Source organism: Staurois parvus, unplaced genomic scaffold, assembly GCF_062004578.1.
Source record: "Staurois parvus isolate SC_StPar_1 unplaced genomic scaffold, SC_StPar_1.0 ptg000129l, whole genome shotgun sequence".
Classification (NCBI taxonomy): Eukaryota; Metazoa; Chordata; class Amphibia; order Anura; family Ranidae; genus Staurois; species Staurois parvus.
The window spans coordinates 2543121-2569009 of record NW_028317925.1 but is presented as its reverse complement, the minus strand read 5'-3'; positions in this window follow the sequence as shown (position 1 = coordinate 2569009).

Here is a 25889-nt window from a genome sequence, read left to right as displayed (position 1 = left end):
TGATCATTGTATCAATGTATTAGGGCAGGGGTCTCCAAACTTTTGAAACAAAGGGCCAGTTTACTGATCTTCAAACTTTAGGAGGGCCGGACTGTGGCCAGTGGGAGTAAACAATGCCATAGGCTTGGTGGTCAGTGGGATTAAAACAAATTACATCACTGGTGTCATTGGAAGTATTAGTGCCCCTTCATTGGTGTCAGTTGGAGGAATAATGCCCCATGATTGGTGTCAGTTGTAGGAATAGTGCTCCATCATTGGTGTCAGTGGGAGGAATAATGCCCCATCATTAGTGTCAAATGGAGGAATAGTGCCCCATCATTGGTGTCAGTTGGAGGAATAGTGCCCCATCATTGGTGTCAGTGTGGGAGCAATAGTGCCCCCATCATTGGTGTAAATGGGAAAAATAGTGCCCCATCATTTGTGTCATTGGGAGGAATAGTGCCCCATGATTTGTGTCAGTGGGAGGATTAGTGCCCCATAATTTGTGTCAGTGGGAGGGATAGTGCCACATCATTGGTGTCAGTGGAAGGAATAGTGTCCCATCATTGGTGTTAGAAGGAGGAATAGTGCCCCATAATTTGAGTCAGTGGGAGGAATAGTGGTCTATAATTGGTGTCAGTGGGAGAATTAGTTCCCCATATCTGGTTTCAGTGGGAGGAATAGTGCCCCATCCTTGATGTCAGTGAAAGGAAGTGTCCCATCATTAGTATCAATAGAAGGAATAGTGCTTCATAATTTGTGTCAGTGGGAGAATTAGTTCCCCACCTCTGGTGTCAGTGGGAGGAATATTGCCCCATTGTTGGTGTCAGTGAGAAGAATAGTGCCCCATCATTGGTGTCAGTGGAAGGAATAGTGTCCCATCATTGGTGTTAGAAGGAGGAATAGTGCCCCATAATTGGTTTCAGTGGAAGAATTAGTTCCCCATATCTGGTTTCAGTGGGAGGAATAGTGCTCCGTCTTTAATGTCAGTGAAAGGAATAGTGTCCCATCATTAGTGTCAATAGGAGGAATAGTGCCTCATAATTTGTGTCAGTGGGAGAATTAGTTCCCCACCTCTGGTGTCAGTGGGAGGAATATTGTCCCATTGTTGGTGTCAGTGGTAGGAATAGTGCCCCATTGTTGGTGCCAGTGGGAGGAATAGTGCCCCATCTTTGGTGCCAGTGGAAGGAATAGTGCCCCATCTTTGGTGCCAGTGGAAGGAATAGTGTCCCAAGGGCTGGATAAAGGCAAGCAAAGGGCCACATCCATCCCATGGGCCGCAGATTGGTGACCCCTGTATTAGGGTGTCAAACCTTTATTTCACTGTAAATGCACAGGCCCGCCTATATTCTCTATTTAAATTTATTCTTAGTCAGTAAATAGTCTTACTGAATCATATCAGAACTACTTATTAAAGGAAACTCTGTCCTGAAAAAAATTGAGATTGACATTGGTGACCATTCCCTTTAAAACTTAATTTGTCTGGCTGACTTGCTAATGCATTGGCTTCACTGCTTCATGAGTCACTGTCCTGGAGCAAGTATATACTCTCTGCAACTCAAAAACTATGGGTGCTAGTCACAGACATGCAACCCTAATTTTAGATGGAGACCAGCAATGGCTACACTTTCAGCCCATTATTAGTTTAAATGGGCTGAGCGGCTGCTGCTGGTCATGTAACCCAGTCAATCCAGCAGCAAGAAACCGCCAATTCTTGCTGAAGGAATCCGGCAGCCGCAGCTACCAGCCGTGTGAAAGAGGCCTTATTTATTAACCTAATAAATATGAAATGCAGCGCTAAATGATGAAAGTGACAAATGCATATATAGTGAGGCGCAAAATGCTTGCGTTAAAACGTGATCACAGCAAATATAAAGTGTGTCGTCAAATATTGACGAAAATATAAGTGAATGGATAATGCGATAGTGACAATGGTGAAATATTCCACATAGAACTAATAAATTAATTAATACATGATGAATGCATCCTGGAAATAAATAAGCATATCCCTTTGATAACGTGCTTTCATTGACGTCACGCCGCCGAGGCCGCATGGAAGGCCGGTGGCCATCTTTGAGCCTGTAAGCATTCATTGTTCATCATCTGGATTTGGTTCTTATGCTAAAATCATTAATAAAAAATTACTACACTATCCAATATTTTCGTTTTGTGGCTTGTGTATGAGCCATTTAAGGTGGCGATATATCCTTTTGGCAACATATTCCTGTGCTGGAGATAAATTAGAGTAGCTGTCCCCGTGTGCTGTGAGGGTCCGGTTTGTGAGGTCTGGAGTGCTTTTCCTGTGTGCTGAGTGTGTACCAGTGGAGCCCCTTGTCCCCGCCTGAGCCCTGATGCTTACCAAGGATCTTTTGGATATATATTCATGCGCATTATCATTGCGCTTCTGGTGAGTGCAAGCATACTACAAATCCCTATCACGGACGTCACGTGCATGGAAATTTTCAGATCACTTTTGGACTCCTTCTTTGTTTATTTCCAGGATGCATTCATCATGTATTAATTATTTTATTACTTCTATGTGGAATATGTCACCATTGTCACTATCGCATTATCCATTCACTTATATTTTCATCAATATTTGACAACACACTATATTTAATGTGATCACATTTTAGCGCAAGCATTTTGCACCTCACTATATATGCATTTGTCACTTTCATCATTTAGTGCTGCATTTTATATTTATTAAGTCTATTTGAGGATACAGGGGTTCATCCTTAATGCCAGCAGCTTGTTATTAATCGTGTGCTCACTTGCTACATATTTTATTTATTAACTACTTTCTCGCCTCCCTATAGCAAAAAAACTGCTACAGGGCACAGGGCACTTCCTGTGCTGCCATTGGTGGCTACAGCTGTCAATCACCAGGTCCTGGCCGGAGAATCCCCGCTGGCACCCGGTGATCACTGACTGTTACTGATGGAGGAGAGGTCTGTATGTAAGCAATACAGATCTCTCCCCTGTCAGTTCCAGCTTGCTGCTTTGTATTGCTCTGCATAGCAGAGCAATACAAAGCAGAGTGCTTACACAATACAACACACATAGCACACAGTTAACCCTTTGATCGCCCCAGATGTTAACCCCTTCCTGCCCAGTGTCATTAGTAGTGTCAGTGCTTTTTATTAGCACTGATTACTGTATTAGTGTAATTGAGATGTCAATGACAGTTAGCCAGTTCCCTCCCAGTGTCAGAATGTCGGCCACAGTCCCGCTATAAGTCGCTGATCGCCGCCATTACTAGTATACAAAAAAAATTCTAGTATATATACCACCATTTTTAGACACTATAACTTTCACATGTAGTAAAATACATTTTGGCCTAAATATATGATGAAATTTGATTTTTTAAATTATTTTTACTGGATATGTTTTATAGCAAAAAGACAAAAATATTGTTTTTTTTTTTCAAAATTGTCGTTTTTTTTGTTTATAGCGCAAAAAATAAAAAACGCACAGGTGATCAAATACCACCAAAAGAAAGCTCTATTTGTGGGGAAAAAGGACATACATTTAATTTGTATATAGTGTTGCATGACTGCACAATTTTCAGTTAAAGTAACGCAGTGCCATATTGCAAAAAATGGTCTGGTCAGGAAGGGTGGTAAATCCTCTGGAGGGCAAGTGGTAATTATGTATGTATTTGTTTATCTTTCTACAAATGTTAGTCTTTACAGTCTATTTAAAATGTGGCAACCCACCAGTTCATGCAGAGAATAAACTGATAACACCAATTAAACTGCAAACACTTGGCATAAAATATTTAGAAAACATAATTTAACACTGACCTTTCTGCTGAGTACGTTGACACCTGTCTCAACTGCTGATAGGATGAAGGTTTTTTTAGGTGTCAAAAAAAAAACACCTAAAAAACAGTGCAGTGGTCAAGTGTATGAAGAGCACATTGTTGTGTTTATTGTGCAGAGGCAGAGAGTGTATAATACAGAGAATGCAGGGGCCAGGAGTGCGTATCGCAGAGAGTGCAGGAGCACTAAAATATATTTACTAAAGTAAATATACTTTGCACTGCAAGTGCAGCGGCTTTATATCGGAGGGTAAGCTCTGAAATGAGGTAAAGCTCTGCTGGTTTCTTTCATCCAATCATGTGCAAGCAAAAATGCTGTTTTTTACATTTTCCTTGCATGTTCCCCTCAGAGCTACAGCAACTGCACTTTCAGGGCACAGCCTATTTGCCTTTAGTAAATCAACCCCAGATTGTAAGGTTAAGGGGTGAAAATCACACAAAGTGCAGAGGCCATAAGTGGTTATTACAGAGAGAACCAGTTAGGATTGGGTATTGCAAAGACTGCAGGGGTCACGAGTGCTTATTACACAGAATGAGGGGGTTAGAAGTGTGTGACACATAGAATGTAGGGATCAGGAGTATGTAACACACAGGCTAGTGTACAGAGTATAACCAAAACGTTTTTCCTCCTCTCTGTACAAATTTCCATCAAATGCTATACTACCACAGTACAGATCTCCCTCAACAGTTCCAGTTCCTCACCCAGTACAGATTTCCCCTTTCCATTTTCCCAATTAGACTGCTACCACATTCATCCTACTAGCTTTCACTATGCAGTCTGACCCTAGGAAAAACCCTCTTCTAGTCCACTTTCTTAGTACAGCCTCCCCTCAAAGAACAACCCTTCAGTACAGCCCCCCCATCTCCCTTTTCAGAACAGAAAATTTCCTTAGTACAGACTGCCCCTCTTCTGGTACTTCCCGCTTCACCATTACAAACCCCTTCCCCCATTACACCCCAGTCGCATTGGGTGCGAAATGGCATGCAATTTGTATGCCACGCGACTTGCAAATCGTATGCCAAGTCACATCCTATTGTCCGCAATTACAACAGTCAAATTAGTGCGGTTCCGACTTGGTCAGAGCCGCACCAATTTCTAAAGTAGTACATGTACTACTTTTGGTGCAATTTGCATAGACATCTGTGTCAGATGTCTTACAAATCGCTCCTGAAATCGGCATCTCACCTGACTTTGAAATCGTGCGACTTCACTGTAAGTCACATGATTTCAAAGTTGGGCTTGATGTGACCGGGGTGTTCCATTCACTCACCAGATGCAATACGGACCTCACATACCACAGAAGTGGGAAGTCCTCCCTTCCGCTGTGCTAACTGAAGCTGACGTGGAGGCTCCCTCGGCTTTGCATATGTATGAGCTGCAGCACAGACAGCAATAAAACCCTGACAGGTATTCTAATCCCTCTCCAGTCTATCTAAAATAAAAAAAAAAGTTTTTCCTTTAGTTAAACTTTAACTTTCAACATAAATATAAAGAAAGATGTATGTTTTGTTTGAAGATTTCTGCCCTACTCTCTTTCCTATAAATTCCTATAAATTTTGGCTTTCTATCCTAGTGACAGTGGACATCAGAGGGTGAATCTCTCTAGAGGAGAAACAGATATAAAAGTTGATAGGGGTTTCAACACTCCCATACTCTATCAAAAAAAGTTTTTACTTTAGACACACTACTATTATTATTGCAATGCATACAACATATGCATTGATTAAGCTAACCCACATGGAAGAAAAATATATTTGAAATATATTTTAAAAATATTCTTCCCAAATATATTGACATATATTTTAAATGCTACAATTTTGGCCATATTCAATATATTTCAAAATATATTTCAATAAAAAAAAAATATAAATATATATACATACTATATGTTGAAATGTGTTTTCATTACAAAATATATGAAAAATATTTTTTTAAATATTTTTTTAAAATATATTCTTCAGGTTTTTTTAACATATTAAAAAGTAATTTTAACATATTTATTTTACATATATTTGTAAATGCATTCCAAAAATGCAGATTTGCATTTTTAAAGACATACAGTATATTTGAATTGTATTGTTAAAAATATTTTTCATATATTTTGCAATAAAAACGCATTTCAACATACAGTATATATATATATATATATATATATATATATATATATATATATATATATAATTTTGAAATATATTGAATTTGGCCCAAAAAATTTCAGCATTTCAAATATATGTCAATATATTTGGGAAGAATAATTTTGAAATATATTTCAAATATAATTTTCTTCCATATGGTAATCATTCAGCATTGTTAACCTCTATCACAGTATGGTGTCATACCAGGACAGTAAGATCAGGAAAACACACTGTAGGCAACATGTAGATAGTAACTGATATTGCTGATTTGATCACTGTTAATTCTTTTTCTTAATGCTTCCTTGCACCAGTTGGCTTCAGGGTTCTGCTTCCTTCCTCCCTTATGAGTCTGATTTAGCTCCCTGATTAATATCCGCAGCTGGATACTGCATACCTATTGAAGCATTCACTGCGGCCCATATGCTTATTTCCCCTCCCCCAGTTCTATTACAGCTGGGTTGTGGCAGAAGCACCAAGGCGTTGTCAAGAAACTGACAGGGGAAAAATAAACCCATGTCATAGCATTTAGAAATTGTATTCTCTAACAGCACCTTCTGTTTACTTTACATCTGTCACCCTGGTGGCACTCATTAATAGATGCTGTGATATTATATACTGTAATTCACAAACAAAAGCTGACTAAACTAATATTTCCTCATTGCATAAACCTAGCAAAATATTTCTTAGGCCATGTTTTTCAAAGCTCGACAGCCATTTACATTTCTACCATTTTCAAACGCTTCATTGTCCACCTATTCAAATCAAAGCAATGACATCTACTATTCAATTAGACTGCTACCACATCCATCCTACTAGCTTTCACTATGCAGTCTGACCCTAGGAAAAACCCTTTCTGCCTCCTTATAGGGTACTGATGAGCATTTCTTCATATCCATCTCCAATTAGCCAATACTCTACCTATCAAGACCCTGCATTCATTTGATATATTGTCCTCTACAGTGACTGCTGTAGTTCATACACATACATACTGCTGATGTTTTGATTAAAAGTCCATTAAATAGTGTATCAGTTTTTAAGGTTACAAAGTCACATCTAGGGGATCTTAGATATCGATTAGGGATAAAAGAAAAGGTGAAAAAACCCAAAGATCTGAGGAAGCCATACAGTCCATCCACTTGCACTTTCTGACAAATGGACATACCTGTACATCCTTGGGTTTAAGTGGTTCTGCTGGGGTCCTGGTACCTTTTTTTATAATTGGTGGTGCTCTATATTGTAAAAATGATTTAAGCAGCAATACAGCCGCTTGATCATTTTTACATGTGGAGGAAGGTGCTTTCTACCCCCCCACCGCCTTCCTGGGCTCTCCTGTTCCACTGTGGGGCCCAACACTGATATTGGTGGCCAGGGTGGCACAACATAGAGATGAAGGAGAAATTTCCATTCCCCAATCATCTCTTTGATGAATGAATCCAGAAGTGACAAGGATTTTTGTTCAGTTCAGTTTGTTGTTTACAAGATGTTATCGGCTTGTAAAGCATCTGATCAAACCAATCTTGATTTGGTCAGATGCTTTTGAGGGCAGAGGAGAGCAATGGGGTCTAACAGGCTCTAGATCTGTTAGTAAGTAGTATCTGTCGTTGCCCATGCTATCACTTGTTGTTCAACCCTTGTTATAACAATAAAGTTGATCAAAAAAAGACAGTGTAAAAAAAATTAAAAATTCAAGTGCTCCAGTTCCCCCCATGCTCATGCGCAAATGCGAACGCATATGTAGGTCCCACACATATAGGTAAAGAGTGGTTGCACCACACATGTGAGGTATTGTCACAAACATCAGAGCAATAATTTTAGCACCAGACCTTCTGTTTATCTCCAAACTGGTAACCTGTAACGGCTTTCAAAGCATTACCTATGGAGGCGTTTAGGTACTTTAGTTTGTCACCATTTCGCTGGTGTGTGCAATTTTACAGCGTGCCATGTTAGGTATCTATTTACACAGTGTACCATCATCTTTTATATTTTACCAAACAAGTGGACATTATATTGTGTTTGTGTGCACTAAATTTCATTAATGTGTATTTTTTCCAAAAATTAGCATTCGAAAAACCGCTGCACAAATATCGCATGACATAAAAAATTGCAACAATAAACATTTTTTCTCCAGGACCTTTGCTTTCAGAAAATATATAGTGTTTGTGGGTTATAAGTAATTATCTAGTAAAAAAAAAATTAAGATTTTTCCATGTATGTGAGACATGTCAGAATTGGCTTGGGCACCAAGTGGTTAATAATCATAGGCTATATAGTGCATATATTTATGCACTTTGCCAGACAGTAGTAATCATTTGAAAAATTAGGCATTTAGTATGCAGATTTAATAGCCTTAAATGGTGACTATCTAAAATGTGTTAATGCTGAACAGTGATAGAAGTTATTTACATTGCCAGTCGCAGTGGTATGTAATAAAACAAGATAAACCCATTTAAATGAAAAAGAGACAGGAAGTATTTTCTTAGACTTACAGTTTCAGTCATTCTGTTCCATGACAAAACCTGCTGCCCATACAGGATTCCATAGGAGTTCAATATCTCTGTAATGTGATAAAGTTGTTTAATTGAAAGGGCTATACCGCCGTCCGCACCAGTGAGAGGGGAGCTTCCACACCGCCTCCCCTACCTACAGCCGCCACAGTGAGAGGAGAAGCAGCAACCACCCCCACTGGCACCAAGAGGGCAAGCCACCACTACCAGATCTGCTCCCCAATGTGTACCACACAGCTGTGCCCCTGCCACCGCACAGCCCCGAGCCCCGTCCAATCCAGCAGAGGCGAGCCTGCCGCGCGACCTCCTGCACCCACTGACGCCGGGCCATACAACACCTACGATCGCCGGACCCTACCACTCCCACAGACGCTGGGCCCCTTAGCACCCTCAGTTGCTGGCCCGCAGCATCCACATGCACTGGCCCACAACATCCACTGATGCTGGGCCCTACTGCGCCTACCAACGCCTAGCCCACTCCACCTCCAGACGCCTGGCCTTCAGCACCTCCACTCATACCAACCCCCCAGCTCAACTTGACCTAAAGACTTGAACCCTTGTTGAAAGTCACCACAATGAGAGACCCCTCTGCACCCCAGACTGTCGCCACTCAAGCGCCCCTGGAAACCATCCATCCACACCCGATCCCCTCTCCCTTCTTCCCTAAACTCCGGCCACCAGAAGACACATCGATGAGATAGTCCAGCGGGCAGAGGCGTATCGACAACCAAGCCTCCCACCACTCCTATCCGCCCTCCTGGGCACCTCCCTAAAATGCCTCTTCCACTCCTCCTTCTCATTTTCCTCTCCTCTGTTCCCAAAATCCATTCACTATATCCCTCTGCTCCTCCCAAACAATTGTATATTGTGTCCCCACTGCTTCCTTCACCCCTCTACGGCACCCACCACCTCCTCCTAATACTACTCTCTCCCACTGACCCGAACACCTCCACCAGTAGTTTCACACGCTCCTGCACATCCCGCTCCCATGCCACCTTTCTCACCCTTCTCCTCCTAACCGCAGGGGACATCTCCCCGAATCCTTGCCCTCCACCTCCTCCCTCACCCACACAACACCCTCCCGCCTCCACATCCTGCCGCAACCCCCGCAACTTAGTATCTGTCCCCCTGCTCCCTAAAATCACCCCCCCCATGTTTTCATGTGCACTCCTGAATGCCCGAATGGTGTGCAACAAGCTTACCGCCATCCACGACCTCTTTGTTTCCCGCTCCCTCAACCTCCTAGCGATCACGGAAACATGGATCCAGGCCACTGACTCTACTTCCCCTGCTGCACTCTCCTACGGAGGTCTTACCTGGACCCACTCACCCAGACCCAACGGTCGTAAAGGTGGTGGGGTTGGTCTGCTCCTGTCACCACAGAGCACCTTCCGAGTCTTCCCAAACCCCCCCTCTCTATCCTTCTCCTCCTTCGAGGCCCACTGCGTCCGACTATTCTCCCCAACCCCCCTGAAGATTGCTGTGATATACCAGCCTCCTGGATCCATATCCCGCTTCCTGGATGACTTTTCCTCCTGGCTACCCTTCTTCCTCTCCTCTGAGCTACCCACCATCATCCTTGGGGATTTCAACATCCCTGTCAACCTTGACAACATCCCGGCCACATCCCATCTCCTCCACTTAACCTCCTCCTTTGCACTTGCACAGTGCATACAATCCACCACCCACTCTGACGGTAATATCCTTGATCTCGTCTTCTCCAACCGCTGCGCTCCCCACAACCTCACTAACACCCCCTTCCCTCTCTCTGACCACAACCTGATTACCTTCTCTATCTCCTCATCCTCCAACGCCTACCCCTCCAAATGTCACACTACTTTCAGCCGTAACCTCCGCAACCTTAACCCTGCCTCCCTCCACTCTGCAGCTGATCAACTCCACGACAGCATCCTCCCCCTGTCCTGCCCCGACTTGGCTATGACTGCCTATAACAATGCGCTGTCAACAGCCCTTGACTCACTAGCGCCTTTAACCACACACAACATCAGACCCCGACCGCTCCAGCCCTGGCAGACTGATCACATCAAAACCCTCAAACGACACAGTCGTGCCCTGGAGCGACTATGGCGCAAAACCAAATCTCAACAAGCCTTCACCTGCTACAAATCTGCCTTCCACACCTACACCTCTTCCCTCCACGCAGCCAAACAAGCCTACTTCCTGACCCTCATCAAGGCCCTCTCCTCCAATCCTCGCCGACTCTTCTCCACCTTCAACTCTCTACTCTCTCCACCCCCACCTCCACCCAGCACCTCACTCACCGCCCTTGAGATTGCTAATCACTTCAAAAACAAGATTGACACAATTCGCAAGGACATCTCCGCAACTCACACTCCCTCTCAACCCGTCCCCTCTCACACAGCTACCCCCTCATCCTCCCTCTCCCTCGACATAACCCGCAGGGACTTTGTCACTGCTCAAACTCCCTCCAACCCTGTTCCCCCTCACTCAGCTACCCCCTCATCACCCCTCTCCCACGGCCCCACCACTGCTCTGACCTCCACTTCCACCCCACCCTACATTCCTCATACTGAAGACCCCTCAACACTCCACACCTTTGACCTTACTACCATCGAGGAAGTCTCTAAGGTCCTCTCTGATGCCCGCCTCACCTCCTGCCCCCTCGACCCTATCCCCTCACAACTCCTACAACCTCCTTCCCCCTCCATCCTATGCTCCCTCACCCACATCTTTAATCTCTCCCTCTCCTCCGGCACTTTCCCCTCCCCTCTGAAGCATGCACACATCACCCCCACACTTAAAAAGCCCTCCCTGGACGACAATGACCCGAACAACCTCAGACCCATCTCCCTGCTCCCATTCACATCTAAACTCCTCGAGCGCCTAGTCTACACCCGCCTAAGCTCTCACCTCAACGACAACAACCTCTTCGATCCCCTACAGTCCGGCTTCCATCCCCTACACTCCACCGAAACTGCCTTACTCAAACTCTCCAATGACCTGCTAACCGCCAAAGCTAATGGCCACTATTCAGTGCTCCTACTCCTTGACCTCTCCGCGGCCTTCGACACAGTCAACCACCCCCTCCTCCTCAAAAAACTACACTCCCTCGGCCTCAGAGATTCTGATTAAATATCGCCATCAGGCAGGAGTATATTGTCTCTATCCATTTGAGAAATTTCTCACCCAGACCAAAGAATTCAACTAGCACTTCATCAAGGCCCAACCCACTGGATAGGCGTCTGTCATGAGCAACATGGAGGGTGTTGCCCAGTGGAAAGCATTTATCGCCCTAGTAGTGTTGTCCTTTCCTATTTTTGTGGAACAAAGTTATAAATGTAAGGTTATGCACTTGGGGGCTAAGAATATGCATGCATCATACATACTGGGGGGGGTACAACTGGGGGAATCAATGGTGGAGAAGGATCTGGGAGTTCTGGTAGATCACAAGCTTAATAATAGCATGCAATGCCAAGCTGCGGTTTCTAAAACAAGCAAAAGACTCTCTTGTATTAAAAGAGGTATAGACGCCAGAGAGAGAGAGATATCATTTTACCCCTGTACAAATCATTAGTAAGACCTCATCTGAGATATGCAGTTCAGTTTTGGGCACCAATTCACAAAAAGAACATTGGGGAACTGGAGAAAGTACAGAGAAGGGCAACCAAACTGATAAGAGGCATGGAGGAGCTCAGCTATGAGGAAAGATTAGAGGAACTGAATTTATTCTCTCTTGAGAACAGGAGATTAAGGGGGGATATGATCAACATGTATAAATACATCAGTGGTTCATATAGTGAATTCGGTGTAGCGTTATTCACCCTGAGGTCATCACAGAGGACAAGGGGGCACATTTTATATCTGGAGGAAAAGAAATGTAATCTCCAAACAAAGAAAGGTTTCTTCACAGTGAGAGCTATGAAAATGTGGAATAAACTCCCTCAAACGTTGGTTCTGGCCAGCTCAGTGGATTGCTTTTAACAAGGCCTGGATTCTTTCTTAGATACACAGAACATAACTGGATACTAACATTTATAGGTAAAGTTGATCCAGGGAATATCCGATTGCCTCTTGGGGGATCAGGAAGGAATTTTTTTCCCTGTTGGAGCAAATTGGATCATGCTTTGCTGGATTTTTGTTGCCTTCCTCTGGATCAACTATAGGTATAGGATTATAACTTTTTTTTTTTAATGGTTCAACTGGATGGACTTTTGTCTCTTTTCCGCCAGACTATCTATGTAACTGTTACTGGTGTATAAGTTTGTAAATAAAGTGGAGTAATCTGGTTGCCAAAATTTTGGTGAATTATTTAGGGTCAGCATTTACCAACGAGATTGGGAAATAATTGTTTCACTGTTTTTCCTCTTTAGGCATCACAGTAATATTTGCCTATGGGGTATCCACTGGGAACGAACCCCTGTCCAGAATGGAATTAAAGTGGTTCTAAAGGGTCAAAAATTTTCACCTTCTTGTATTCTATGCATGAAGGTAAAAAACCTGTGTGAAGTGGCTCCCCAGCCCACCCCCCAATCCTTACCTGAGCCCCCCCCAATCCTTACCTGAGCCCCCTTCGGTCCAGCAACGTTCTAGACAGCCTCTTCTGGATCCATAGAGCAGCAGCTCAGGGACAAGCATGCAGTGGTACCCCCAGGGCTAGTGGCTTTCCCTGGGGGCACTGCTCGAGGGGGAGGAGTCAAGAGCGCCGGCAGGGACCTGAAAAGAAGAGGATCGGGGCTGCTCTCTGCAAAACCACTGCACAGAGCAGCCAAGTATGACATGTTTGTTTTTTAAAAAATAAAAAAACAAAAACAAAGCATTAGTGTCACTTTAAATCCACTCACTAATGATTGGCCATGATCCTGTACATATTGTCAGCTGCAGCTGTAGGCAGTCCTCAGGGTTACACCTGGTATATGTCTGCAGCCCAAAATTCACACCACCAGCAGATTTGTGCATTGGTGACAACTTCTACTGCCTGTGACATCTTCTTCCTATTAACACCTTTGGGCTCATATCCATAGGTGTTTTCTCTACACACAAAAGAGTCTGCATATACCAATGATAATAAAGCAGTTAGAGAGCATGTTAGAGAAACATTCTTCTTCTATATAATTTCTTTAGGGCTCGATCATACCAGAACATGGTTTGGGAAATCCACGTTCCATGAATGTTTCTCATACTTCATTTGTAATGTGCTGCAGTCGTGATCTGCAGCGGGTGTCATTGCTAACTTAACAACACCTCAAATTCAGGTCACAAATGCAGTTCATGCACTGCATATTAGTATATTATGGTAAACTTACCTTTTAAATAGAGGCCTCCAGAGATTAGCTGTCACTGCTCCTGATGCTTCAATCTTCGCCTGGTTTCCTTCTAGGTTAAAGCTGTCCAGCTATTTGAATGGCCAGGCCGTGATGTCATTGCTCCTGTGTATGCACACGGGAATCACGATCACGGCACATCACTCCCTGCATTGATGGCACACTTAGTGTGCCCTGAATGCAGAGCATACTGTGCATACACCAGTGACATCTCCAGCTGTTGCCGTTGTGAATATCTCCTAAATGGCACACGTTTTGGAGATATTCGCTGTACCTACAGGTAAGCCTTATTTTAAATTTTCCTGTAAGTATAAGTTGAAAATGAGAGTTAACCACAACTTTAAGATCAGGATGATAAATGTTTTATCCAGTATTTCACAGTGTGTCTGGCTCCCCCAATCCCAATGCCTCCTGCTTAGAGAGAGAAAGAGAGAGAGTCCCCTCTGATTTACCTGTTTTTGTTCCCCTCCCTTTGGCTTACTTTTGTTGGATGGAAAGTGATCACTGATTCAGCAGTTTTCTAAACATCACTGTTACATCATGTGTATTGATCGAGTAAGTGCAAGCAGAATGCATTTTGCTGAATACTCTGAAATAGCATGAGAAGGATACAATAGAAAAAAATGCAATGTTAGACTCATGATACAGCTTTTGTGTACACTCATCAGCCTCTTTATTATACCTGTTCAATTGCTTGGTAACACAAATTGCTAATCGCCAATCACATGGCAGAAACTCAATGCATTTAGGCATCTAGACGTGGTGAAGAGAACTTGCTGAAGTTCAAACCGAGCATCAGAATGGGGAAGAAAGGGGATTTAAGCAACTTTGAAGGTGGCATGGTTGTTGGTGCCAGACAGGCTGGTCTGAGTATTTCAAAAACTGCTGATCTACTGGGATTTTCACGCACAACCATCTCTAGAGTTTAAAGAGAATGGTCCGAAAAAGACTAAATATCCAGTGAGCGTCAGTTGTGTGGACAAAAATGCCTTGTTGATGTCAGATGAGAATGGACAGACTGGTTTGAGATGATAGAAAGGCAACAGTAACTCAAATAACCACTCATTACAACCAAGGTATGCAGAATACCATATCTGAATGCACAACACGTCGAACCTAGAAACAGCAGCAAAAGAACACGCCAGTGCCACTCCTGTCAGCTAAAAACAGGAAACGGAGGTTACAGTTCACACAGACTCACCACAATTGGACAATATAAGATTGAAAAAATGTTGCCTGGTCTGGTGAGTCTTGATTTCAGCTGCGACATTCAGATGATAGGGTCAAAATTTGGCATAAACAATATGAAAACATGGATCTATCCTGCTTTGTATCGACGGTTCACGCTGGTGGTGGTGTGGGGTATATTTTCTTGGCATACTTTGGGCCCCTTAGTACCAATTGAACATTGTTTAAACACCTCAGCCTACCTGAGTATTGTTGCTGACCATGTCTATCCATTTATGACTACAGTGTACCCGTCTTCTGATGGCTACTTCCAGCAGGATAATGCACCATGTCACAAAGCTCAAATCATCTACAACTGGTTTCTTGAATATGACAATGAGTTCACTGTACTCCAATGGCCTCCACAGTCACCACATCTCAATCCAATAGAGCACCTTTGGGATGTGGTGGAATGGTAGATTTGAATCATGGATGTGCAGCCAACAAATCTGCAGCAACTGCGTGATGCTATCATGTCAATATGGACCAAATTCTCTGAGGAATGTTTCCAACAACTTGCTGAATCTATGCCACAAAGAATTAAGGCAGTTCTGGAGGCAAAAGGTACTAGCAAGGTGTACCTAATAAAGTGGCCAGAGAGTGCATATTGCTGTATTGTAGAGCTATAGGCCAACTCTGGTTGATGTATAGTAACAGTGTACTAGAGGATATATGACAAACAGGTTGATGTTAAACATATACAGTATATGTAGTGCAACAAAATGGATATTGAACTTACAAGTTTTTTTTATTTGAAACATCGAATAAAGATAACCTATTCTTTTATAATATGTCTATAAGCATAATATGTCATATAAGCTGTGTATTTAAGCATAGTATCTTAAAAGTCCCCTACAAATAGTTCGCCCTGTGATGGTGAATTTCCTGTTTGGGGTACCTTACTGTAGTTGAAGCTCATATCACTATTTTCTTTTGCCCAGCAGGTCCTGACACAGATGCAGTTTATGCATTTCCCATAGTGTCTCATCTGACTGGCAACTGAACCTCCTAGTTTTACTGGCTTGAATTTGGCAGGTATTTATTGTGCTTTTGTATTTAATTTTGACTTTATGTATGAAATATATGCATGGTAAAAAGTAGCTAATATTAAAAGAAATAAAGTCATATAATGGTTATAATGATTCAGGGTTTTATCTGAATGCCTTTGTGAAAACATTTTCTCTGGTATAACATTAGCATACACTTTAGGGCCTGGTGCACACTATTGCGGGTTTGTGCGGGCACAGTAGCCCATTTGAATGGGCTGACGTGCCTGCATTTCTCCCAAAAAAAAAGGTGCATGCACCATTTTGGAAATGCTTTTGCACCATGCAATTTTCCTGCAGTTCCCACACCTGCAAACGTGCTGCGGTTTGAGATGCATGGGGGTGCCATTAAGAATGAATGGCATCCCCATGCGGTTTTAAACAGCAGCATGATTTGACTACAGGTGGTTGCGGGTGTGGGAATCGCAGCCACCTGCAATAGCGTGAACCAGGCATTTTTCTCTGAATAAGTTGTGGGTTTAGAGTTCTAAGGTTGCAATCTTGATGGGCATGTTTGTATTCAACTTATATAGTTATGTAACTATGTGTGCTATACCAGCTATAGTAAAATGATTGTTGTAGGCTATATGACACCACAATTGTGCATTGTTTTTCTTTTGGTAGTTAAATTACTGTGTTTATCCATTGTAACTAAATGTGCAGGTTTATTAATGCAGCCCTTTTCAACCAGGGTGCCTGCAGGCTATTTCAGGGGTGCCTTGGCAAAATGCTTAAAAACTGCCTAAAAATTGTTTACAAGGCAGCAGGTGGATCAAGCCTGCCTTTTAGTATACAAAGCCATAGGTTTACATTGCGCACTTTTAAAACCTGCCAGCATCCTAACAACCAATTACATCATTAGTTGATAAGGAGGACGTAGGGCACCTGCACAGCATCTTTGTTTGTCCCTCCCCTGCACCTCTCCATTAGCAATGGGGTCACATTAGCTGAGTGAGGGAGAGAAACTAAGGGAGAAACTTTGGAATACTAGTCAGCTCCAATTTGCAATGGAATATTTACTGTGGAAAAATAAATCACCTCTAACGTTGGGTGTCCTATGTGTATGGATGTTGCTGCATTATGTAAAAACATTAGTGTGACATAAATGTACAGATTTGAGTAGCTGAAATGTAACCTGTAGCAATTTGTAATCATAAATTTAGTTCAGTCCTTATCATTAAAGAAATATTCAGTCATAGGTACTCAGAGACAGATGGTCACTCATTAGCATCTGCAAAGAGACAGAGCTTCCTCAGGCTGGAAGTGGCACCTGGGTGCTAATAAGATTTTGTTACCTATATGTAATAAGACTTTGCCATCTTCCTGAAGTTTAAAAGAGAAAAGCAGACGTTTTGGCTTCATGACACCAGGGGGGCTCCAAGCTGTCTAGGGAGCTCTAAAGGAATATACATAGATCAAAGAAGTATGTTTCATCCCTCATAAAAGCTAAAATATTAGTTGCAGAGAGATGAAAATACTTCCTTCTGATGGGGCACTCTGTAGGCTACATCGGCATATAAAAACTATATTTGTGGCCTATGTGGAATGCCAGACAAATGCAGGAAATGGTTATGTTGCGCTGGAGTGCGATACTGGAACAGTGATTGGTACTGTCGCGATCGGACTGATGCGCTGGTGTCGGAAATTCAATCCCCGACTTGGTGATTCAAGCTGGTCTTGGTCCATTGACTTTGGGCAGTTCAGCACCCAGAACATCCTGTGGGCGGGTACAGGAACAACCCCCAGAGTCAATTAGCCGAGAACTAATGTCCCGCCTATGTCCATATCCCCATAACTTGAGGACTCTGACATTTGGACATGCTAATTCGTATGGAGCTGGTTCCATCGACTAACGGATTACGGACTCTCTGACTTGCTCCAGTCGCAGGGTAAATCTTGGTAAAAGTTTTATTCTGTTTTATTCCCTTTTATTTTATAATGAATACTCTATGTGTGTCTTCTTGTATTTTTTGTAACTTTTTATACTTTGTGCACTGCCCACATCAGGATATTAAATCTTAAAATTAATAAGTGACTTCTGGGTATTTAAGCATGGGCTCATATCTTAGGAGAGATTAGATTGTATTGTACGTTAGTGTCTTTATATGCTCGGTCAAGCTCATTGCCAATCTGTATGCAATTGCACTGCGTGTTGGCAGATTGCGTGCAGATTGTAAAGGTAACAGATCTGCCAGACGGAGATCTGTGTGTGTGTGATGTCCCAACAGACCGTTCTGCGGATAAACTGTTGGGTGGTGACCAGCTACCGTTTGTGGTGTGTCTGGTGTGGGGGGGTGTGGACAGTGGAAGAGTGATTAACACCGGGGTTCTGGCTTGTAGGATAGCTGGAGGGATCCTGGAAGGGTGTGTGATTGCTAAGCTGCTCCTCAACTCTAATTAGTGCACCAGATTGTATATAAGATTTGTGTCTGCCTGTGTGTGTGGTTAGCCATCTGGAGATTGGAGTGGATCCCGGCCGGTCTGATACACTGTTTTATATATTCAAAGTTAAGTCCCCCTTATTCCCTCTTACCCCAAGTCACAGGCCGCACGTGCGTGCCTCGGTTAGCTAGTCGCTGTAGGCGTGGTGTGTGAGTGAACTCGTGACAATTAGAATAATTTTTTACATTTTAGAATGGGGTGCCTTGAGATTGTCTATAGTTTTAAAGGTTGCCTCGACTGAAAAGAGGTTGAGAAACACTGTATTAATGCACTGTTAGAGTAAATCTTTCCTGCAAGAAGTTCCGTTCTTCTTCCACAAGATGGAACTTTGTGGACTTTGATTCATCTTCAGTTAAGAGCATTGCAATCTGGGAGTTATGGTCTCAATCAGAAGGAACTTCTTTGCTAACCAGACACATTAAACAACAAAAGCCAACATGCTAAAAGTCTGAAGGCGTCATATAAATTAGAAAGCCTGGCAAACCACAAGGCAGTCTGGGAGAGAGAGACACTGGTGTGTGGAGAAGGGAAAGTTCTGTCAGAGGGAGAGATAGAGAGGAAGATACAGTGAAAGACTGTGTATTACATGGGAGAAAGTGTCTGTCAGTTGCGGTAAACTGAGGAAGCTGCTGCAATCTGTCAAGTCCAGTCTGTGTCCATGCTTCTGTCCGTGGAGCTGGGGATCATCTTGAGGACCAATACTAGAGCCCCCAGAGATCCAAACCTGCTGATACCTGCTGTGACGCTAACGAGCCTAGCTAAGGGCACAGCTGTATCACAGAGCTACCACTGTCTGATCACTGCAGAAGCTCATCTAGAACTGTTTCGACCTTAAAGGGGGCCCCCAGTTCATCACCAAAGGAGACCATCTACTACAGATAACCTGGAGTCGGTGAGTGGATATTAACCCTTTGTGACATATGGACTGGCCCTGTATTGATATCATTGGAAAGTCATACTCCATTCATTTTGTTCCCCTATCATCCACACACTTTCTGCAACAGTCCTGCTGCTCAGAACTATGTCCCTGAACATCTGAGAGATATCTACTATTATACCCTTGATAGATAACCCCTTGCTGCATACTTCACCACTCAGCACCCTTAGGAAATCAGTGTTCTACAATTTTTTCCTTGTTGCAGAAATTATTCCCTCTAGTTCACAAACTTAGTGCAATGGTATTGCTCAGAGGGCTCCTGAATCTCTTCTTCTCGAGTCCCTCGCTGGCGCTCTGGGCTCCTCATCAAACAATTCACTGCATACAAAGTATCACAAAATATGCCTACAACATGCACAATCTATCTATCCTCCTAGCAAACAAGCATATACAATGTATGTGATAGACATACACTAAACAGTTCAAATACATGAAAGTAGCTGCTACTAACTCCCAGTGTTATAATGCGGCTTTATCACCTGTGCTCTGTCAAAGGCAGCTGACTCCTCATCCACACGATCTGTATAAACAAAGGAAAGTCAGCAGTGTACACTCTGCAATCTTGTGTTTATTGAGTGGTAACAGATGACAGCCACATATGTCAACATGTTTCAGCCAAACTGGCCTTATTCATGACTACACACTAAACAGTTACTTAACTTAGTTCTTCCTGGTGATGGAGTCTTCTTATTGCTCCTTCCTACTCAGATTCCCGGCCAGGGGCGGACTGACAACTAATGGGGCCCCCGAGCAATAGGGGATTATGGGGCCCCTGTGTCCTTGCCCAAACTCAAAAAAGCCTATGAAAAAGGCACCAGGGGCATCTCATGGGGCCCTCTACTGACCTCTGGCCCTCGGGCAGTGCCCGAGTTTACAAATGGTCAGTCTGCCCCTGTTCCCCGCACAACCTCATCAAGTCTTCCAGCACCACCAGTTCCTTTGTCCCTTAGCACATCTGTTCCTTTTACTTCTCAGCACATGGCTTGTTCAAGTCCTCCCCCCCTACTTTCTGTAGTATTATTTCCTGTCCAGAGATCATAAAATAATGAGCAGAGAGAGAGAGAGAGAAGGTAGCTGCTGCAGACAGGCACAGCGCTGGATAGCGATTGAAGACAGGTATGTATACGGGGGGGGGGGGGGGGGTGGGCGATACGAGCAATGGGTCATTTTTTACTTTAATGCAGACAATTCATTAAGGAAAAAAATGTCCAGCCTTTAGAACCACTTTAAGAAAATCTGTTGGTGTTCTCATAATAATTATAGTAATAATAATAATACTGACTACAATAGACAAGAGGTTTTATTTAATTACAAAGAAAGAAAAATCACTAAAAAGTACAGAAATACTGTAAATCTAAATAATGTTACAGAGTAATTATAATAAGACAGAAAACATGATGGGTTACACAGAATGTCTATCCCTCATCAAGTTCAATATCTTGGCTGGTCTCAGGGAGAGAGAGAAACCTGGAAGATCATACAAAGGCTTGCTAAACACACCCACTTTGACATTCCTCATGATATGCCTTCACAATCTGCATTGTTCATAGGATTCATAGGATTCTATCATGGTCACGGATATCCTCCAGCAGATGACATCTTTAGAATGAGGGAAAACTCTCTGAAAAGAGAGCAATCTCAGGTTATTATTATTATTATATTACAGGATTTATATAGTGCCAACAGTTTGCTCAGCGCTTTACAATATAAAGGGATACAATACAGCAACAATACAGTTCAATACAAGAGGGATAGGAGGGCCCTGCTCCTTGGAGCTTGCAATCTAGGAGGGAGGGGCTAGTGGTACAAAAGGTAGTAACTCTGGGGGATGGACTGGTAGGAACAGTAGAAGATTCCATTATTAGCTGAGGGCAGGATAGGCTTCCCTGAAGATATAGGTTTTCAGAGATCGCCTAACAGTGAGCAGAGTAGGCGATAGTCTGATAAATTGGGGTAGAGAGTTCCAGAGGATGGGGGAAGCTCTGGAGAAGTCCTAGAGATGAGCATGGGAGGAGGAGACGAGGGAGCTAGAGAGGAGGTCAAGCGAGGAGTGGAGAGTACGGTTTGGATGATATGTGGAGACAAGATTGGTGATGTAATTTCAGGCAGAGTTATAAATGGCTTTATATGTTATTGTTAATGTTTTGAATTATATTCGTTGGGCAATGGGAAGCCAGTGGAGGGATTGGCAGAGAGGGGTGGCTGATGCAGAATGGTTAGTAAGGTGGATGGGTCTGGCAGCAGCATTCATGATAGACTGAAGAGGGGATAGTCTGCGATGAGGTAGGCCAATGAGGAGGGAGTTACAATAGTCAAGGCGAGAGATAACCAGGGAGTGAATAAGTTGCTTAGTAGTTTCCGAGGTTAAGAACGGGCGTATCTTGGAGTTGTTGCATAGGTGAAGTCTAGAAGATTTGGGTAGCGATTGAATTTGGGGCTGAAAGGACAGATGAGAGTCTAAGATTACACCTAGCACCCTGGCATGAGGGGAGGAACTGATGATTGTGTTATTGATCTTGATGGAGAAGTCAGGGGAGGGGGCACGGGCTGGAAGGAATACTAAGAGCTCAGTTTTGGAAAGATTCAGTTGGAGGAAGTGGAGTGACATCCATGCCGATATGTCGCTTAGTAGGTTAGTAATGCGAGAGGAGACTGAAGGGGTGAGGTGAGGGGTAGAAAGATAGATTTGTGTGTCATCAGTATAGAGATGGTACTTAAAGCCATGGGAGTTTAACAACTGACCAAGGGAGGAGGTGTAGATGGAGAAGAGTAGGGGTCCAAGGATGGAACCTTGAGGGACCCCTACAGAAAGAGGGAGTGAAGATGAGGTGCCAGAGTTATAGGTAACGCTGAAGGAGAGCTGCGATAGGTAGGAGGAGAACCAGGAGAGAGCAGAGTCTTGGAAGCCAAGAAAGTGGAGTTTTTTGAGGAGGAGGGGATGTTCAACCGTATCAAAAGCCGCAGAGAGGTCAAGTAGTAAGAGTACGGAGTAGTGGCCATTGGTTTTAGCAGTTAGTAGATCATTAGTGAGTTTTAGTAAGGCAGTTTCAGTGGAGTGTTGTGAGCGAAAGCCAGACTGTAAAGGGTCAAGAAGGTTGTTGTCAGTGAGGTAGGAGTTCAGGAAATTATAGACTAAACGTTCTAAGAGTTTAGAGGTAAATGGGAGCAGGGAGATGGGTCTTAGGTTGTTCAGGTTGGTGGGATCCAGGGAGGGCTTTTTAAGTGTGGGAGTGATGTGTGCATGCTTTACAGGGGAGGGGAAGGCACCGTTAGAGAGGGAGAGATTAAATATGTGAGTGAGGGAGCATAGGATAGAAGAGAGAGTGACCTTAGTAGTTGTGAGGGGACAGGATCCAGGGGGCAGGTAGTGAGACGGGCTTCTGAGATGTCTGTGCAGTAGAGATGCCCCTACGAATTGCATAAATCTTGTTTTTGAAATGATTTGCAATCTCGTGAGCAGTGAGTGAGGTGCTGGGTGGAGGTGGAAAAAGTAGAGAGTTAAAAGTAGAGAAGAGACGACGAGGACTGGATGATAAGCTATTGATGAGAGTGACAAAGTAGGCTTGTTTGGCAGCATGGAGGGATGTTAAGAAAGCAGATTTATATAGGGTGAATGCTTGGTGAGATTTGGTTTTATGCCACATTCCCTCCAGCGCACGACTATTTTGTTTAAGATTTCTGGTGTCATCAGTCTGCCAACGTTGTAATGGTCGGGGCCTGATGCTTCGTGTTGTTAGAGGAGCAAGTGAGTCTAGTATGGATGAAAGCAAAATGTTGTAGACAGAAGTGACCAGGTTAGAGCAGGACAGGGGAGAGATTATGTCATAGACTTGGTCAGTTGCAGAGTGGAAAGGAGCAGGGTTCAAGTTGTGAAGGTTTTTGCAGGTAATTGTTTGCTGCTTGGAGGGATAAGTGTTTGAAGATAAGGACACTGTGAAGGTGATGAGATTGTGATCAGACAGAGGAAAGGGGGTGTTTGTGTTGCTTGCTCTTTGATCTCTTAGGGATGGATAGCTCATTAGCACATCAGATATTATTATTTACAGCCCTCCTCAGGACTTCTTGAGGGTGTTTGAATGAAACCACTGCAGGGTGCTGTGCGTGAAGCCTTTTCCCAATAGATAAGATCACCATGCCACACATGTAGGGTGATCCTGTTCCACTGTTCTTTAAGATGGCATTTCACAATAATCAAAAGGCTTAGTGGTAATCAGAGTACCTATCCAGCAATGTCTGATGTGTACAATGTTGCAGACTCCAACAGTGAATCTTCCTAACAGGGACACAGACAGCAATAAAAAAATTGACAGGTGTTTTAATCCCTCTCCACTCTATCCAAAACTAAAAAAATATTATTCTTAATCAGGGGGTCTAACTTGGATCCAAATTAGTGAATTAAAAAGCTTGAATTTACCATTAAGCATAACACTTCTTCTATTTCATCATACCTGATGTACCTCTACCATATTCCACATATTCTACCAAACCAAGTCCATGTTATGAAAATTCGGACCTATCCTAAAATGTTTCTTTAAGAGCATGCAAGTACCTTGTGGTGTTTGCAAATTTGTTAGTCTTCAAATCAATCTCCATGTCCTTGTGCAGAGTCTAATTCCTAGCAAAATGCTTTATACAGGGCCCCACCCTTACTGATGCCAAGCACCACACCACCCTTGCCAGTGAACTGCCAAATGTAGGCACATTGTGATAAATTTGTAGACTAACACAGGTATTTTCAGGCACCGCCATATGCTTGGCCTGGGCATACATCTTCCTCCCTGTGAACAACCATTCAGGTTTTTTTCTGGACAGCCAAGAGGAAATGTCCACATAATCCAGACAGTGGGCACCTGAAGAACGACCCTTCTTCTCTACAGTTAAGAAGACAGGAGACTCAGGATACATCAAGTCATGTGACCATGGACTTCAGTAATTTGGATATTTTCTTTCTTTAGAGTGACCTAGCAATTAGTTGGGGGGGGGGGGGGTGGATGGCAAGGAGTGGGGAGGGAGATCTATGCCGAGCTCAGCTTTAGGCAGTTCAAATATTTAGGGCATACTCAGGTTTATTTGCATAACTTAAACAAAATGCTATGTTGTAAAACTTAAAACATTGGGAGTGCTGTGACTACAATACAAAATGATAACAATGGAACTTGGTATAGGTGTTAAAGTGGGTATTTTATTTGTTCCTCTAATCAAGGCTTTGTGTTAGTGTATGTTGCAATTTACATTATGGAAATCAAATGCCAGAAGCAGGTCTCTGTCACATTAAGTAGACGTGATGTGTCAGAGAAAATGCATTTCTGACTGCCAATAAGCCAATGTGCCCACAAAACGAGGCCTAAGGATAACACAATCACAATTGATCTTGCTGTAATTCTGACGCAGGAGCTTTTCTGTGAAGCAAATGGAAACAGACAGCTTAAAAAATGAGTGTGGATTTATGCCAGAAATGTCTGGATTTGAAGGCAAGTGAGAAAAGAATGTGGTCCAATGAACAAGAGATTTAACCAATTCAGTACAGAAATCCAGCTACTCATTTTCAATAGAAATTGTTTTATTGTAATAAAAAAGTACAGTGAGCTTGCATTCAATATCATTTCAGGTGGCTTCGCAAACATTGGACCTAGTTGGTTGCCAGATTTTTACCAAAATATTTTAAATGGGGATATTCACATACAGTATAATACATTGGGATCTAGCTGCACTACACAATGTAAACATATACTGTAACTAACTTACATCCAAAGGTATTTTACAACAGATAAACACTTAGTGTAGCCACAAGTTTGAGTTGTTGAGTCAGGGTCAGAACTAACCCTTTACTCTAAGGAGATGGGCCCAGCAAAGGCTGCTACCTCTTGCTGTGCCACTGTGTACATATACATTGCATGTTACACTTTAAAGTCATGCCATGTAAATTATTGGCATGAACACATACTATGGTGACAGTGTAAAGCCTAAACCTACAGTAGTTAACGCATAGTATTTTTTTAAAAAAATGGACAAAATATATATTTCTATAATCAGCCCAAGTAAACAGCTAGGCAAAGAGCATAGGATGTGATAGTCAAATAAAGACCATTCACCTTATTGTTTGTGTGTCACCAAAATGGATACATAGGAAAGTGGGTAATTCCACTTCCATGTGCGAATACAACAATGTCTGTGGCTGCAAGTAAGTATTTGTAATCTGGTTTGCTGAAGCAGTTGTCAGGGCTCCCGGGTATGACCAGAGGTGTGTGACTGACGCAGGGAAACGCAGGCTTCAGATATGTTATAAACAATGTAATTTATTAACACTAACCATACAAACATAAACGCAGTGCAATACTAAAACATAACACAGTGCAAACAAACAAACCAACCAACCACCCACAGATAACAGTACATACAATGCAAGGGTCGTCAGGCAGGCCAGGTCAATATCAATTGGGCAGGTAGGTACAGGGGGAGCAAGCGGAGAATGGTCGGGGTCACAGGCCAGGT